Below are 5676 nucleotides of genomic sequence, written 5' to 3'. Positions count from 1 at the left end.
ATAGTGCCAAAATGTAGCCAATCGAGGCTTTGAGTAAGTCACAGCAGTGTTCGCCAGCACCGGGGCCTTCTCCGTCAGGTTACGGACAAACTGGGCCATGGTTCCAAGCTGGAAGGTCCGTCGCCCGGGACGGCCCTTCTTCTTTTTTTAAATTGCTAGAACACCTGCTGCCTCCGTCTCTGTACCCTCATCCATTATGCAACATGCCGGCGGTGATGGAACCGGGATATGCCATTGCACACAATGACAAACCTGATGAAAGACAAAGGACGGACCCAACATCTCAAAGAACAGACCGCAAATAGCGTACACATTTCCTTTCCCACTCTTGGGACTGGCGGGTCCTTCAGAAATCTATTCACCAGAATGTATTGAGTTGGCATTTTACCGCACTGCATGGAGTCAAAATGCCAAGAGAATACTGGTTCTTCACATCATGTCCTTAGGGGTATTAAGTTATTAGCTCACGGGGATTGGCCTTCACATTTACTCTCTGGGCTACCCGAGAGGAAATACTTAGAGAAGCATTTCCAGGGATCCCACAGAAGCCTCGCTCTACGGGATGGTAAGACATGTGATGTGGAAAAAAGGCTCCATGGTCAACTAAGTTTGGGGAATGCTGTTTTTCAAAGATGTATGGGGGGTTTTCTTCAACTTTGAGCTTCTCGGAGCTAGTAACAGGCTAATGTGCGCAGACATCCTCCAGTGGGCGATAACCTAGCCTTTCCCCATCTGTCTGAGCAAGACCTCTTTCTGAGAAAAGTCTCTGGTGGATGGAAGCATCGGCAACTCTGGCTTTCTACAAAGTTGGCTAACTCCTGGCCTGGGGAACTAAACAGGCCCTCACACAGGCTATTTGGCCTCTATCATACTGCACCCCCTAGTCACATTTTAAAAATTTACATTTTTTAAAAAATGTAAATAAGCCTCCAAATATAAAACCCAGAAGTGCTGATATTTAAATGACAAAGGATTTTGAGTGCTTCTCTTGGGGGAAAAAAAAAAAATGGTGGACTAATGGAGCATGTTGTGCCCACAGACTTGCTTTCCATGTGCAGAATATTTTAAACCATAAAGGAATTTTTTAAAAAATGTACACAGCAGGGTGCCTGGGTGGCTCAGTGGGTTAAGCCGCTGCCTTCGGCTCAGGTCATGATCTCAGGGTCCTGGGATCGAGTCCCGCATCGGGCTCTCTGCTCAGCGGGGAGCCTGCTTCCCTCTCTCTCTCTCTGCCTGCCTCTCTGTCTACTGTGATCTCTCTCTGTCAAATAAATAAATAAAATCTTAAAAAAAAAAATGTACACAGCATCCAGTTCAGGGTGATGTTAAGCAAAGAAAAACTACAAGTGCATTTGTGTATAAATGTCCAGAGAAGTGAAACAAGGCAAGTGAGAAGGGGCTATTAAAGGGGTCTTCTCTAAAGAGGGAATGAGCTCAGATGGGCCAGGGAGAAAGGAGGGATGTGTGTCGAGTGAAAGGAAGCTCCAAGAACACAAGCAGGGCTGGAATCAATACGTCATAAAAATAGACCACAGACTGCTTCAAAACAGAGATACAGAACACACATGTTTTATTTAAATTTGTAATTTAATTGAGGAACTCAGCAGTCAGGAATTTTAATAATTAAGTAGCTCTGAGCCATGCATAGGGTCAAATCAAGCCATTTGGCCATTAAATCCCATCTCTAAGAGGATAAACACTAGATATTTTTTAGATATATGACTAAGTAATTCCCCAAACAGTTTCCATCAAATGCCAGGTGCAAAAGCATTCACGTCAAAATCCTCTCCAGTTCCACAGACTTGGGAGCGCAGGGCCTCCAAGAACCAGTGAACCCGTTCGAAAATAATTCTGGAACTTCAGAGATCCTATTACTAAGAAGCAGAAATAGATTTTCAAGTGCTCACTTTGAAATATTAAGCACTGTTCCACCCAGATCTTTCCAGCATCCTAGAACATTTATTAAAAACCAGTTCAAAGTGAGTCAGCTTTTAAAATAAAGCTTCACCTTGCCCAAGGTCACAATGCATAGCAGTTTAACCTCACCACAATGTGATAAGCATAGTCTAAAAAGCAAAACAAAAAAACACAAAAATATTTTCTTATTAAGAAGTTAGATATACGGGGTGCCTAGATGGCTCAGTAGGCTAAGTGTCTGCTTTGGCTCAGATCATGATCGCAAGGTCCTAGTATTGAGTCCCACATCAGGCTCCCCACTCGGGGGAGTCTGCTTCTCCCTCTGCCTCTAATTAGATCTAACACATGATAGGAGCTCAAAACATGTTTCTCAGTCTGAATTAAGATCTGTTGCTCTTCTATAATTTACTATGTTTCACATGATGACTCTTTTCAAGATTTCAACTAACAACTCAAAACCCTAACCCCAGACTTGATGAGTCTTCTACCTATATTCTTAAAAGAATGACTTGCTTCAATAAGTATGGCATTCTCAGACACAAAAAAAGATCATTCTCCAAAACCTTGGGAGCTTCCAGAATGTTCTCTAACATTAGCATTTTTTTTTTTTAACCTTTGAGAATTGCCTCTTTCTTTCAGAGCAAGTCCTTTCAACCTAGGCTCTTGCTCCTGCTTGCCACCCCCCTTCTGATTCCCTCCTCTCCCTCCTCTTTGCATGGCTGACCAAGCTGGGGGATCTTTGGAATACCTGTCGGCTTATGGCTGTCTTGATTTAAATATTTCCGAATGTTTCCTACCGCCTGGAGCTCAAGCCCTAACTCCTTAGACCACTGATCAAAGAATCTGCTCTATGAGTCTACTCCTTGCATAAATTCACCACACACATCCATGCCTCTTTGCATTTGCTCATGCCATTTACAACAACCAGAATGCCTTCTCTCTTTAAAATACTATGTTCAAATCTCCAGATATAATACTCAAAGCACCCACAAGAGCCTGTACCTCTTGGCAAACCAAATTTCTCTCCAACCCCCAAAGCGCTAACTGTCTCTCATACATGAAACAGACAGTGTTTATAATCGAAAGATCTGGGCTTAAATCCTATGTGGGGAAAGTACATCTGTACTATACCTCTTTCCTCACCTCTAAAGTAGGAAAAATGATAGCACTGACCTTAAATAAGGATTAAATGAGATCAAGCATATGAGAGCACAAGAAAATTGTTCGTGTAATTTACCCAGAGCTGTCATTAATACTTGTATGTCTTGTCCCTGTATTCCTGAGTAGATTAAGTCATCCAACAATTATTCACAGAGCACATATTCTGGCCTGATATTACTCTAGACTCTGGAGATGTGGTATCTGAATTCATGGCAGTGGGGTCTAGTAAACAAGATAGATAATTAACAATGGAACAGATGATATAAAGTGGTGATAAGAGCTATGACGAAGGATAGAGCAAAGGGATATAAAAAGTGGCAAGGAATGGATGGCTACTTGAGATATTTTATATTAAAAAGGTTTCACCAAAGAAGTAACACATAACCAGAAATGACACATAATCAGAGAGTGAAGGAGGCCATGAACAATGCTGATTGCCATGGGGAAAGCATTCCAGGCAGAGAAATGCTACAAGGCCCACAGGTGGGTGGGAACATGGAGTTGCTGTTGAAGAAAAAAGCAAGTGTGGCTGAAATGGAGCCAGTGAGGGTAGCAGGGCAACAAGATGATGGCAGAGAGGCAGCTGACAGCCTTATGGACAATAAGGACCTTGTAACTTATTCTCAGTGCTGTTCAAAGCCACTAAAAAGAGAGTTTTGCGCAGAAAAGAGATGTGATTTGATTAACACTTTTTAAAATTACTCTGGCCATTGTATGGAAAATTGATGCAGAGAAACAGATGGACAAGATTGAAACAGGAAGACAATGAGGACACAACTGCATAGGCCGGGTGCGAAAAATGAGAATCTGGACTAGGGTAGTAGCTGAGGGGGTGTTGAGAAGTGGTCAGATCCCAAGCTTATTTTGAAGATAGAAGCTAAAAGGTTTGTTCATGGGCTAACCAAACATGAGATATCAGCAAAGGAGAAGAGTTGAGAATATCTGCACATTCGGACCTTGAACAACAGGATGCATAGTAGAACAAGCTATTCGGATAGGGAAGCTTGGACAGGAGCACCTTTGGAAAGAAAAATCAAGAATGGTATTTTATTTCTATCTGTGTGAAGAGAAGACTGTGTGATATCCAAGTGGAGACACTGGGGAAAGAGTTAGATATAGTGGGGTTCAAAGGTAAGGAGTTAGACCATGAGATAAAATCATCCACAGCATGTGCAAGAGAAGATGTCCAAGGACTGAGCCCTGGGACCAGCCAATAATTAAAAGTCAGGAAAAAGAGGAGAGTCCAGCAAAGGAGAATAAGAAGTACTAGCTAATGTGTTGGGAGTCCAATCATAAGATAAGGATGGTCTGGAGGCCAAGAGAGGAAAAACGTTTGAAGAGGGAAGGAGTGGTTAATGGTCCAATGGTGCTGAGAGGTTGTGTAAGATGAGAATGGGGCATTATCTGTTGGATTTGGGCAATGAAGGACACAGATGTGACCTTGACATGTAACTTCCATGGAATGGTGAGTAAATGCACATGTTCTTGAACAGATAAAGGAAAGTACAGTCAACTCTTCGAGTGAGCAGATATGCAGAAGTAGGAAGAGGTGGACATTTACTTAAGAAAGGGCAGGTGCTAAAGGAATGGCCCCGTGGAAAACAGGTCAGCGAAGTAGAAAAGAGAGAGATGACAACTGAGGGAGCAAAGAGTAAGTTTCTGAATATGTGAAGAGATGCAGATCACAAAGGTAAGGTCTGGCTTCAGATGTACAGGGTGAGATCATTCATTGCAACAGAAGGAAGGCACAAGAAATGGGTACAGACCAAGGTAGATGATAAGTTTGACGGTGGGAAGATCAGCTGATCTTTCCAGGTTGCTTTTCAGAAGCCATCAGATGAGGGTAAGAAAAAAGAATAGTATTGGAGGTTGAAGAAAGAAAAATATGGAGCATGAACTGACACCTGAGTGATGAAGAGGGTAAGCTGCCATCTGATGGTCCATTCCTCCCCCATCCCCTTCTCTGACTCTCCCTCAGGACCTCTGCAGCTTTGCAGCTGTTATCCAACAGCACAAAATCCTGGGACTTGTGCTTAAAGATGAGTCTCATTTCTTTGAGAAACTCTAAACCTCAAAGTCAGAAGAATCTCAAAGCAAGAAAAATCTTTATAAGTTTTCAAAACCAGCAGTGACATTATCTTGAAAAGGGGTGTTAAAATGCAAAGAAATTTTTTCTGGTCTATGTGTAGCCGGCCATACCTTGGACATGAAAAATGCCCAGGACTGAAAGCATGGCCCTCAGCCCACATTCAGAGTCGCCCTCAGCCCACATTCAGAGTCACCTTCGTCTCTCATTTTGACAAGTGCATGGAAGTCATTGAGGAGTGGGACATTTCAGAGAAACAATACTTCAAAGACCTGAGGAATCTATTACTGAATTAAGGAAGGAGGCAGGTAATAAACCAGCATGGTATGAGTTTTGAGTTGTGACCACACTAATATATTCTGGAGTAATATAAAGGATCCTATTTTCCCCTCAAAAAGAAGTGAGCTCAACAAAGGTGGAAGAGAGTCAGTCGCTCAAATGTGGCTAGCCTCACTTCCATTGTTATGGCGGTTGATCTTTTATATATATATATATATATATATATATATATA

At 42.3% G+C, this 5676-nt stretch overlaps 1 protein-coding gene across 13 annotated transcripts in view; it reads right to left on the bottom strand.

The window, feature by feature from the left end:
- LIMCH1 (LIM and calponin homology domains 1) overlaps positions 1 to 5676 on the bottom strand; it is a 327804-nt gene that overhangs the window by 208793 nt on the left and 113335 nt on the right. The gene's annotated exons all lie outside the window — the stretch shown is intronic.

This window comes from Mustela nigripes, chromosome 1 (genome assembly GCF_022355385.1).
Source record: "Mustela nigripes isolate SB6536 chromosome 1, MUSNIG.SB6536, whole genome shotgun sequence".
In the NCBI taxonomy this organism is placed as follows: Eukaryota; Metazoa; Chordata; class Mammalia; order Carnivora; family Mustelidae; genus Mustela; species Mustela nigripes.
The sequence above is the reverse complement of the archived record's forward strand: the minus strand, read 5'-3'. Positions and strand labels throughout refer to the sequence as shown.